Genomic DNA, 12,631 nt, shown 5'->3' with positions numbered 1-12,631 from the left:
GTCAGAGTGGGATCGGTGTAAATGGGTCTGTAATGTCGGTATGTGATTGATGTAAATGGGTGTTTAATGGTCAGTCTGGAGGTTTAATGTAAATGGGTGTTTAATGGTCCGTGTTTAAATGAGTTTAAATGATTGTTTAATGGTCAGTATTGGTTGGTGTAGATGGGTGTTTAATTGGCAGTGACATTGTAGTGGAAATCGGTGGAAAGCGGCCAATGAGTGAGTGGGCCAGTGAAGGAGTGGAGCTTTGAGGCTTTGACTCGAGAGATTCTGGCAGTTTTGGCAGTTGGTCTGTGCAATCAAATCAATCAAGATTTGAATAGCTCAGACTCAGCAGAAAGCAGCTGATTGGGCAATCGAGGTCAGGTGACCAAGCAGTTTGAAAAGCTCAAACGGATAAATAGAGGGGTAGCTCAAGCGGAGCAGCCAGTGGAAAGCAGCCACTGAGTGGGTGGGCCAGTGAAGGAGTGGAGCTTTGAGGCTTTGACGAGAAGAGGCGGAGGACAAGCTTGCTCCTGAGACAGTGATGTGCCTGTCATGTGAGATGTGGCAGTCTTGGAGGAACGCCCCTCTCCCACAGAGTCACATCTGCCAGAAGTGCATGCGGCTGGGCGGTCTGGAAGACCGTGTAAGGAATCTGGAGCAGCAGCTGGATGACCTTCGACTCATAAGGGAGAATGAGGCAGAAATAGATGAGAGCTACAGGGAGGTAGTCACATCTAGGCTGTCAGAAGCAGGTTGTTGGTGACAGTCAGAGGGGGAAAAGCGAAGGTGAGCAGACAGACAGTGCAGAGCACCCCGGTAGCCATTCCCCTGAATAATAAGTTTACCATCCTGGATACTGTTGGTGGGGATGACCGACCTGGTGTGAGCCATGGTGGCAGGGCCTCCGGCACTGAGCCTCACGTGGTGGTGCAGAAGGGTGGGACAGAGAAGAGGAGAGCTGTCGTCATTGGAGACTCTATAGTCAGGGGAGCAGACAGGAGATTTTGTGGATGTGAGAAGGACACCCGCATGGTTTGTTGCCTCCTGGGTGCCAGGTTCTGGGATGTCTCTGACCAGGTGCACGACATCCTGGTACGACAGGGAAAGCAACCAGAATTCGTGACACATGTTGGTACCAACGACATAGGCAGGAAGAGGGATGAGGTCCTGAAGTGTGAGTTTCGGGAACTAGGCAGAAGGCTGAAGAACAGGACCTCAAGGGTGGCATTCTCAGGATTGCTGCCAGTGCTACGTGACAGTGATGGTAAGAGTTGGAGGAGATGGCATTTGAATGCGTGGCTGAGGAGTTGGTGCAGGGAGCAGGGTTTTAGATTTTTGGATCATTGGGATCTCTTCTGGGGAAGGTGGGACCTATACAGATTGAATGGGTTGCACCTGAACTCGAGGGGAAGGAATATCCTTGCAGGTAGGTTTGCTGGCATGGTTCAGGAGGGTTCAAGCTAATTTGCAAGGGGGATGGGACCCGGAGCGATAGAGCAGTGAAAGAAGTGCATGGAGTAAAGCTAGATCTAACATATAGAGAGGCTTTGAGGAAAGAGAATCAGAATAAATGGTGTAAAGGTAGTAAGGCAGAAGGGCTGAAGTGTGTGTACCTCAATGCAAGAAGCATCAGGAACAAAGGTGATGAACTGAGAGCTTGGATACATACATGGAGTTATGATGTAGTGGCCATTACAGAGACTTGGCTGGCATCAGGGCAGGAATGGATTCTCAATATTCCTGGATTTCAGTGCTTTAAAAGGGATAGAGCAGGGGGGAAAAGGGGAGGAGGGGTGGCATTACTGGTCAGGGATACTATTACAGCTACAGAAAGGGTGGGTAATGTAGCAGGATCCTCTTTTGAGTCAGTATGGGTGGAAGTCAGGAACAGGAGGGAGCAGTTACTCTACTGGGGGTATTCTATAGGCCCCCTGGTAGCAGCAGAGATACAGAGGAGCAGATTGGGAGGCAGATTTTGGAAAGGTGCAAAAATAACAGGGTTGTTATCATGGGTGACGTTAACTTCCCTAATATTGATTGGCACCTGATTAGTTCCAAGGGTTTAGATGGGGCTGAGTTTGTTAAGTGTGTCCAAGACGGATACCTGTCACAGTATGTGGACAGGCCGACTGGGGGGAATGCCATACTAGATCTAGTACTTGGTAATGAACCGGGTCAGGTCACAGATCTCTCAGTGGGACAGCATCTGCGGGACAGTGACCACCGCTCCCTGGCCTTTAGTATTATAATGGAAAAGGATAGAATCAGAGAGGACAGGAAAATTTTTAAATGGGGAAGGGCAAATTATGAGGCTATAAGGCTAGAATTTGCGGGTGTGAATTGGAATGATGTTTTTGCAGGGAAATGTATTATGGACATGTGGTCGATGTTTAGAGATCTCTTGCAGGATGTTAGGGATAAATTTATCCCAGTGAGGAAGATAAAGAATGGTAGGGTGAAGGAACCATGGATGACAAGTGAGGTGGAAAATCTTGTCAGGAGGAAGAAGGCAGCATACATGAGGTTTAGGATACAAGGATCAGATGGGCCTATTGAGGAATAAAGGGAAGCAAGAAAGGAGCTTAAGAAGGGGCTGAGAAGAGCAAGAAAGGGGCATGAGAAGGCCTTGGTGAGTAGGGTAAAGGAAAACCCCAAGGCATTCTTCAATTATGTAACGAACAAAATGATGACAGGAGTGAAGGTAGGACCATTAGAGATAAAGGTGGGAAAATGTGCCTGGAGGCTGTGGAAGTGAGTGAGGTCCTCAATGAATACTTCTCTCTGGTATTCACCAATGAGAGGGAACTTGATGTTGGTGAGGACAATGTGAGTGAGGTTGATGTTCTGGAGCATGTTGATATTAAGGGAGAGGAGGTGGAGTTGTTAAAATACATTAGGATGGATAAGTCCCCGGGGTCTGACGGTATATTCCCCAGGCTGCTCCATGAGGTGAGGGAAGAGATTGCTGAGCCTCTGGCTAGGATCTTTATGTCCTCGTTGTCCACGGGAATGGTACCGGAGGATTGGAGGGAGGCGAATGTTGTCCCCTTGTTCAAAAAAGATAGTAGGGATAGTCCGAGTAATTATAGACCAGTGAGCCTTACATCTGTGGTGGGAAAGCTGTTGGAAACGATTCTTAGAGATAGGATCTATGGGCATTTAGAGAATCATAGTCTGATCAGGGACAGTCAGCATGGCTTTGTGAAGGGCAGATTGTGTCTAACAAGCCTGATAGAGTTCGTTGAGGAGGTGACCAGGCATATAGATGAGGGTAGTGCAGTGGATGTGATCTATATGGATTTTAGTAAGGCATTTGACAAGGTTCCACATGGTAGGCTTATTCAGAAAGTCTGAAGGCATGAGAATCGGGGAAGTTTGGCCAGGTGGATTCAGAATTGGCTTGCCAGCAGAAGGCAGAGGGTCATGGTGGGGGGAGTACATTCAGATTGGAGGATTGTGACTAGTGGTGTCCCACAAGGATCTGTTCTGGGACCTCTACTTTTCATGATTTTTATTAACCACTTGGATGTCGGGGTAGAAGGGTGGGTTGGCAAGTTTGCAGAACGCACAAAGATTGGTGCTGTTTTAGATAGTGTAGAGGATTGTTGAAGATTGCAGAAAGACATTGATAGGATGCAGAAGTCGGCTGAGAAGTGGCAGATGGAGTTCAACCCGGAGAAGTGTGAGGTGGTACACTTTGGAAGGACGAACTCCAAGGCAGAGTACAAAGTAAATGGTAGGATGCTTGGTAGTGTGGAGGAGCAGAGGGATCTGGGGATACATGTCCACAGATCCCTGAAAGTTGCCTCACAGGTAAATAGGGTAGTTAAGAAAGCTTATGGGGTGTTAGCTTTCATAAGTCGAGGGATAGAGTTTAAGAGTCACGATGTAATGATGCAGCTCTATAAAACTCTGGTGAGGCCACACTTGGAGTACTGTGTCCAGTTCTGGTCACCTCACTATAGGAAGGATGTGGAAGCATTGGAAAGGGTACAGAGGAGATTTACCAAGATGCTGCCTGGTTTGGAGAGTATGGATTATGATCAGAGATTGAGGGAGCTAGGGCTTTACTCTTTGGAGAGAAGGAGGATGAGAGGTGACATGATAGAGGTGTACAAGATAATACGAGGAATAAATAGAGTGGATACCAGCGCCTCTTCCCCAAGGCACCACTGCTCAATACAAGAGGACATGGCTTTAAGGTAAGGGGTGGGAAGTTCAAGCTGGATATTAGAGGAAGGTTTTTTACTCAGAGAGTGGTTGGTGCGTGGAATGCATTGCCTGAGTCAGTTGTGGAAGCAGATACACTCGTGAAGTTTAAGAGACTACTAGACAGGTATATGAAGGAATTTAAGGTGGGGGGTTATATGGGAGGCAGGGTTTGAGGGTCAGCACAACATTGTTGGCTGAAGGGCCTGTAATGTGCTGTACTATTCTATGTTTAATGATCAGAGTAGGGTGAGAGTAAAGATGTATTTAATGGTCAGTGTAGGGTTTTTATAAATGGGAGCTTAATAGCCAGTGTGGATTTAGTGTGAGTGGTTAGTTAATGATCCATGTGTAGTTTAATGCAAATGGTTGTATATGGGTCAGTATGGGTTTGGTGTAGATGGGTGTTTAATGGTCAGTTGGAGGTCACTGTAAATGCGTGTTCAATGATCAGTGTGGGTTTAATGTAAATGGGTGTTCATTGGTCAATGTGGAGTCAATGTAAATGGGTTCTTAATTGTCCATCTGAGGTGAATGAAAATGGTTGTTTAATTGTCAGTCTGGGGTCATTGTAAATTGGTGTTTAATGTCAGTATATGTTTAATGTAAATGGACGTTTAATGTTCAGTGTTCAGGTTTAATGTAAATTTGAGTTTAATGATATGTGTGATATTAGTGTAAATGGTTGTTTAATGTTTAGTGTGGGTTTAGTGTAAATGGTTGTTTAATGTTTAGTGTGGGTTTAGTGTAAATGGGTGTTTACTGGTACTGGTGGGGTTTAATGTAAATGGATTTTTAGTGGTCCCTGTGAAGTGAGTGTAAATAGTTGTTTAATGGTCAGTGTAAATGGGAGTTTACTGGTACCAGTGGGGTTTAGTGTAAATGGGTGTTTAATGGTCAGTGTGGGGTTTAGTGTTAATGTGTTTTAATGGTCCAAGTGAGGCGAGTGTAAATGGGTGTATATTGATCAGTGTGTGGTCACTGTAAATTGGTGTATAATGGTCAGTATGCAGTCACTGTAAATGTGTGTTTATTGGTCAGTGTGTGGTTTAGTGTAAATGGGTGTTTAATTGTCCATGTGAGATGACCTTAAATGTTTGTTTAATTGCCAGTGTGAGATCAGTGTAAATGGGTGTTAAATGGCTGTAGGCGTTTAATCTAAATGGGTACTTACTAGTCTGTGTGAGGTGAATGTAAATGGTTACTTAATGGTCCGTTTCGGTTTAGTATAAATGGGAGTTTACTGGTACGTGTGGGGTTTTCATTTAAGTGTCTGGTTTAATGGTCAGTTGGTGGTTAGTGTAAAAGGAGTTAAATGGTCGGTGTGGGGTTATTGTAAATGGGTATTTAATCATCAGTGTTGGTTTAGTGTAAATGAGTATTAATGGTCAATGTAGGATTACACTAATAGTTGTTTACTGGTCCATGTGGGATCAATGTAAATGGGTGTTTAATGGTCACTGGGGATAGTGTAAATGGGTGTTTAATGGTCACTGGGGATAGTGTAAATGGGTGTTTAATGGTCACTGGGGATAGTGTAAATGGGTGTTTAATGGTCACTGGGGATAGTGTAAATGGGTGTGTGATCAGTATGGTGTCAGTGAAAATGGGTATTTAATGGTCAGTATGGGGATAGTGTAAATGGGTGTTTAATGGTCACTGTGGGGATAGTGTAAATGGGTGTGTAATGATCAGTATGGTGTCAGTGGAAATGGGTATTTAATGGTCAGTATGGGGATAGTGTAAATGGGTGTTCAATGATCAGTGTGGTGTCAGTGGAAATGGGTGTTTCATGATTAGTGTGGGATTTATTGTAAATGGGCAATTAATAGTCCATGTGGGGTCAGTGTAAATGGGTGTTTAATGGTCAATATGGGGTCACTATCAATGGGAATTAAATGGTCAAAGAGGGGTTAGTACAACTGGATGTTTAATGGTCAATGTGGGATAATGTAAATGGGTGTTTGATGGTCAGTGTGGGGTTAGTGTAAATGGGTGTTGAATGGTCAGTGTGGGGTCAGTGTAAATGGGTGTTTAATGGTCAGAGTGGGGTTGAGCGTAAATGGGTGTTTAATGGTCAGTGTGCGGTCAGTGAAAATGAGTGTTTAATGGTCAGTATGAACTGAGTGTAAATGTTTAATGGTCTCTGTGGTATCAGTGTAAATTGGTGTTTAATATCAGTATGGATTTGATGGAAAATGGGCATTTAATAGTCTGTGTGGGATTTATTGTAAAGCAGTGTTTAACAGTCATTTTGTGGTCCTTTTAAATGGATTTTTAATAGTCCATGAGATGTCAGTGTAAATAGGTGTTGAATTGACAGTGTAAATTTGTGTTTAATGGACAGTGTGGTGTTACTGGAAATTTGTGTTTAATGGTCCCTATTAGTGAGTGTAAATCATTGTTTAATGGTCAGTGTGGGGTCAGTGTAAATGGGTGGTTAGTGGTCAGTATGGGTTTGGCGTAAATAGGTGTTTAATGGTCAGTGTGGTGTCAGTTCAAATGGGTTTTTAATATTCAGTGTGGGGTTAACTGGAAATCGGTGTTTAATGGTCCATGTGAGGTGACTGAAAATAATTGTTTAGTGCTCAGTGCGGGGTCAGTGTAAATGGGTGCTAATGGTCACTATGGGTTTGGTGTAAATGGGTGTTTTAACAGTCAGTGTGGTGTTAGTGTAAAAGGGTGTTTAATGATCAGTGTGGGGTTGAGTGTAAGTGGGTGTTTAATGGTCCGTGTAGGTTTTTGTATAAATTAGTGTTTAATGGTAAGTGTGGATGCTCGTGTAAATGGGTGTTTAATGGTCAGTATGGGGTTAATGTAAATGGGTGGTTAATAGTCCATGTCAGGTGAGTGTATATGGTTGTTTAATGGTCACTGTGGGGTTAATGGAAATGGGTATTTAATGGTCCGTGTGAGGTGAGTATAAATGGTTTTTAAATGATCAGTGTTGGTTCTGTGTAAAAGGCTGTTCAATGTCAGTATGGGCTTAGTGCAAATTGATGTTTAATTATCAGTGTGGGGTTTAGTGTAAATGTGTACTTAATGGTCCTTGTGATGTGAGTGTAAATGGTATTTTAATGGTCAGTGTGGGGAGTGAAAATGGGTATTTAATGGTCAGGCTGGGGTTAGTGTCATTGGGTGATTAATGGTCAGTGTGGTGGCTTACTGAAAATTTGTGTTTAATGGTCTGTGTGAGTGAGTGTAAGTCTTTGTTTAATGGTCAGTGTAGGGTCAATGTAAATGGGTGATTAATGGTCAATGTGGTGTTAGTGTAAATTGGTGTTTAATAATTAGTGTGGGGTTTACTATAAATGGGTGTTTAATGGTCAGTGTGTGGTCAGTGTAAATAGGTGGTTAATGCTTAGTGTGGGGTTTAGTATAAGTGGGTGTTTAATGATTAGTGTGGGGTTTATTGGAAATGGGTGTTTAATGGTCTGTGTGAAGTGAATGTAAATGGGTGTTTAATGGTCAGTGTGGGGTCAGTGTAAATGGATGTTCACTGTCAGTAAGGGTTTACTGTAAATGGGCATTTAATGGACTGTGTGGGATTTATTGTAAATCAGTGTTTAATGGTCAGTGTGTGGCCAATGTAAATGGGTTTTTAATGGTCCATGGGATGTCAGTGTAAATAGGTGTTGAATTGACAGTGTAAATGAGTGTTTAGTCATAGTCATAGTCATACTTTATTGATCCCAGGGGGAAATTGGTTTTCAATACAGTTGCACCATAAATAATAAATAGTCGTAGAACAATAAATAGTTAAATAGTAATATGTAAATTATGCCAGTAAATTATGAAATAAGTCCAGGACCAGCCTATCGGCTCAAGGTTTCTGACCCTCCAAGGGAGGAGTTGTAAAGTTTGATGGCCACAGGCAGGAATGACTTCCTATGACGCTCTGTGCTGCATCTTGGAGGAATGAGTCTCTGGCTGAATGTACTCCTGTGCCCACCCAGTACATTATGTAGTGGATGGGAGACATTGACCAAGATGGCATGCAACTTGGACAGCATCCTCTTTTCAGACACCACCATGAGAGAGTCCAGTTCCATCCCCACAACTTCACTGGCCTTATGAATAAGTTTGTTGATTCTGTTGGTGTCTGCTACCCTCAGCATGCTGCCCTAGCACACAACAGCAAACATGATAGCACTGGCCACCACAGACTTGTAGAACATCCTCAGCATCGTCCGGCAGATGTTAAAGGGCCTCAGTCTCCTCAGGAAGTAGAGACTTCCTGGTGAGTTAATGGTGAGTGTGGGGTTAGTGTAAATGGGTGTTTAATGGACCTTGTGGATTTTTGTATAAATTGGTGTTTAATGTTCAGTGTGGGTGTTCAAGTAAATGGATGTTTAATAGTCTGTGTGCAGTCAGTGTAAATGGGTGTTTAATGATCAGTGTGCGGTCTGTGTAAATGGGTGATTAATGATCAGTGTGCGGTTTGTGTAAATGGGTGTTATAGTTAGTGTGGGTTTAGTCTAAATAGGTTTTTACTGGTCTATGTGTGGTCAGTGTAAATGGGTGTGTAATTATCAGTACTGGGTTAGTGTAAATAGGTGTTTAATGGTCAATGTGGGGTTTAGTCTAAATGGGAGTTTAATAGTAAGTGTGAAGTGAGTATAAATCATTGTTTAATGGTCAGTATTGGTTTAATGTAAATGGGTGTTTCATGGTCAGTGTGGGTTGAGTGTAAGTGGGTATTTAATGGTCAATGTGGGGTCACTGTATATTGGTGCTCTATGGACAGTGGGAAGTTTAGTATCAATTTGTGTTTAATGGTCAGTGTGGGGTCAGTGTAAATGGACATTTAATGGTCAGTATGAAGTTAGTGTAAATGGGTGTTTAATGGTCAATGTGGGGTTTAGTGTAAATGGGAGTTTAACGGTCAGTATAGGGTTAGTGTGAATGGGTGTGTAATGGTCAATGTGGGGTCACTGTACATTGGTGCTTTATTGCCAGTGGGAAGTTTAGTGTCAATGTGTATTTAATGGTCAGTGTGGGGTCAGTGTAAATGGGTGTTTAATGGTCAGTATGGAGTTAGTGTAAATGGGCGTTTAATGGTCAATGTGGGGTCACTGTATATTGGTGCTCTATGGACAGTGGGAAGTTTAGTGTCAATGTGTGTTTAATGGTCAGTGTGGGGTCAGTGTAAATGGGTGTTTAGTGGTCAGTATGGAGTTAGTGTAAATGGGTGTTTAATGGTCAATGTGGGGTTTAGTGTAAATGGGTGTTTAACAGTCAGTGTGGAGTTAGTGTAAATGGGTGTTTAATAGTCTGTGTGATGTGAGTGTAAATGGTTGTTTAATGGTATGAGTGTGGTTAGTGTAAATGGGTGTTTAATGGTCAGTGTGAGGCAAGTGTAAATAGGTGTTTAATAGTCAGTACAGACTTGTTGTTTACTCTGCACAATGTTTTTAAACATGACAGCATTCTATCTGAACAATGTATTATCTGTGTGATAAATGCTTCAAAACAATTGGCAGTCAAGCGTCTTAATTCTTTTCTGCACAAGTAATTCACAACAAGTTATCTCCAAAGATATCACCTTCTCCTTCAATTTCTGAAGGAAGAATATGCCCTCTCATTCATATTTCCAGGTGATGTCGACTTCACTTTATTTGTAACCAGTTGTGTCAGCTACATTGAGCAATTAATATTGAACAGTGACACAGCTGAACTCTTAGGGTGGCACGATAGCATTGTGGTTAGCAAAGCACTTCGCAGTGCTCGCACTCAGGTTCAATTTCCGCTGCTGTCTGTAAGGAGTTCATATTTTCTCCCTGCGTGGGTTTCCTCTGGGTGTTCTGGTTTCCTCCCACAGTCCAAAGACGCACGGTTTTGTAGGTTATTTGGTCCTGTAATAGGGCTAAGGTTAAAACTGGGGGATCACAGGGTGGCCTGGCTAGAAGAGCATATTCTGTGTTGTATATCAATAAATAAAATAAGTTAATTAATGTGTGACTGATAATTTAGTAATAAGTCAACAGTGCTGATATGGCTCACTGTGCAATCCACTCTCATCAGTAATTATGAAGCATCCTGCTTCAGGCATGGGTAAAGGACCCTGTCATCCTTCTCTTTATCCTTAACAAGTACAGTGTGTGTTGTACTTGAGACACATTTCCTGCTCAATATATTAGGTCCTTAAAGTTAGACAATATGCCCAAAACATGTTTTACCAAGTGAAAATTGAAGATGTTTCATTCATCAGCATTCTTTGCTGCCTGCAGGGATTAAATCTTTATACAATCTTTTCAGTGTTGAGTTTGCCAGATGTAATGGTCTACTGAGAACACCAGTACCAGTTTGCTGGAGAAATATATATTGTGTAAAATTCCATTAAAACTTCCAATATTAATATAAAGATGCTAGAATTTCTTTAAAAAGGACATTTAGATTGATAAAAATTTATGGGGAAGTAGTACTGCTGTGTTGATGTATATGGCTAGAGCCCAAAAATAGGAGCTAATAGAGAGAAAATATGGCAAACTAAAGGTGTTAGTCTGTTACAATGTCCTCATAAGTCGCCCACATGGAACCTTTCAAGGGAAGAATTGAAGACATGTCCTATCTACAGTGCAAGCATACTAATTCTCAATAGCTGGTTACTGCTGATTCCATTCAATTAAATTGTGAAATATTCTGCCTTAAATGGTGTCAGTGGGCATTTAATTTGACAGCAAGTAATGGTTGAACAGCTTTCTTCTATAAAATCACCCAAGGTTTTAGCAGAGGAGACTGAGCAATATTTTGCTTAATTCCTCCTTTTGATTAAGATTTTTTTCTGGCTTCAAAACAGATCAAGCAGCAGGCTTCTAGAAAATCTTTTTGTATCATGTTGTGGACTAAATTAGAATTATGTTTTTCTTTGAGAATCAATCAAGTATCATAATAAAATGAAACTGTATTTTTATTATTCAAATCCTTTCCCCAACCTTTCAATCTCACCTAATTTTAAAGCAATTTTCCACTGCATTCTCGGTGGGGTGTCACAAACAAATTTCTCCCAAAATAATATATACATGCAGTAAAAGGAATTGGGTATTTTTCATTGTCTCTGATGTAACAAATAACCCATGACCAGGTAATTCAAAAGGTGCACAGACCCCGAACATTTGTTTTGAACTTCTTCATGGGATTACGATGTAGCTGGCAAACCCAGCATTTATTTCTCAGTCATAATTCCCTTCGAGAATGTAACAATTAGGCTCGTCTCACTGCAGTCTTTGTGGAGAAAGCAATCCCACTGTACAGAATGATGTGGGAGTTCCAGCATTTTGCCTCGGTTACAATAAAGGGAACCGAATAGGGCCCAGTGGAGGAGGTGGTGTTGCCATGTAGCTGCCATTGTTATATGAAGACTTAGTTAAATGTTGTTTTTAACAATTTCAGGTGTTTGAAAGCACTATTGCTGATGACAACAATGGAAATGAAGCAATCTGCACATAGGCAATAATGGCTAGGTAATCAGTTCTAAGGGACAAATATAGTTCAGGACGTGAGGGATAATTCCAATAAGACCTGAGCAGGGGATGATCTTCATCTATTTCATGAGCAAATAAAGCTTTAATGTAATATCTCCTGTGAAAGGTGCATCTAAATATGCAGTGTTTTTGCAATGGTGAAAGGTCAGCCTTGTTCTTCCTGCTTCCTGAAGTGGGACTTCAACCATAGCATTCTGACTCCGATGAAAAAGAACCAAACAAACTGAACCACGAAACAATTGATAGAGGGCACAAGGTGGGGATACTGCACTCACAGCATGCCTGTAGCAAGGCAAATTAATATACAGGGTTCTGACAGCTTTATCCAGGACAGCAAGGACTTCCTGAATATTGAAGGGGGTCCCACTCAGCCAAGCAAAGCAGAATATTCATTTACCACTTTTATGCCTTGTAAATGCCGGAAAGGCTTTTGGACGTCTGGAATGATTCTGAAGAGTATGATGTCTTTAATCAGCTTTTGCTCTGGTGCAGTTATATTTCCAATTGATAAATACCCTAGAATACTGACATTAGGAATTAAGTAATCGTGTTGATTCTGAATTTCAAGTACAGGTGATTGAACTTTACCACATTATAGATCCTCATTGTCAGACTTGTGTAGCCTGGATGTGAGTTAGAACTTAATATTGTCCAGCCTTAGCTGTTGGTAGGCATGGACTGCTTTACTTCTTGATGAGTTGCATGAATTTCTTATTTATTGCATGCGATTCCCTGATTGTGATAAGAAATTATGTTCCTACTTTCTGTTCATTTCTTTCTAGGTTTGTTGGTCCAATATTGGATTTTCCTGGTTATATTTGATTTTGAGGCTCATAGTTTAAGATAACAGTCATGTTTACATGATCGCTCTCCTCCCAGATACCCTAGTTGCAAAGATTAAAACCTTAAGAAGCTATGCAAACCAATCAAAAATATGACAAGTGTAAACGTGC

The sequence above is a fragment of the Mobula birostris genome, chromosome 10 (assembly GCF_030028105.1).
Source record: "Mobula birostris isolate sMobBir1 chromosome 10, sMobBir1.hap1, whole genome shotgun sequence".
NCBI lineage: Eukaryota > Metazoa > Chordata > Chondrichthyes > Myliobatiformes > Myliobatidae > Mobula > Mobula birostris.
The sequence above is the reverse complement of the archived record's forward strand: the minus strand, read 5'-3'. Positions refer to the sequence as shown.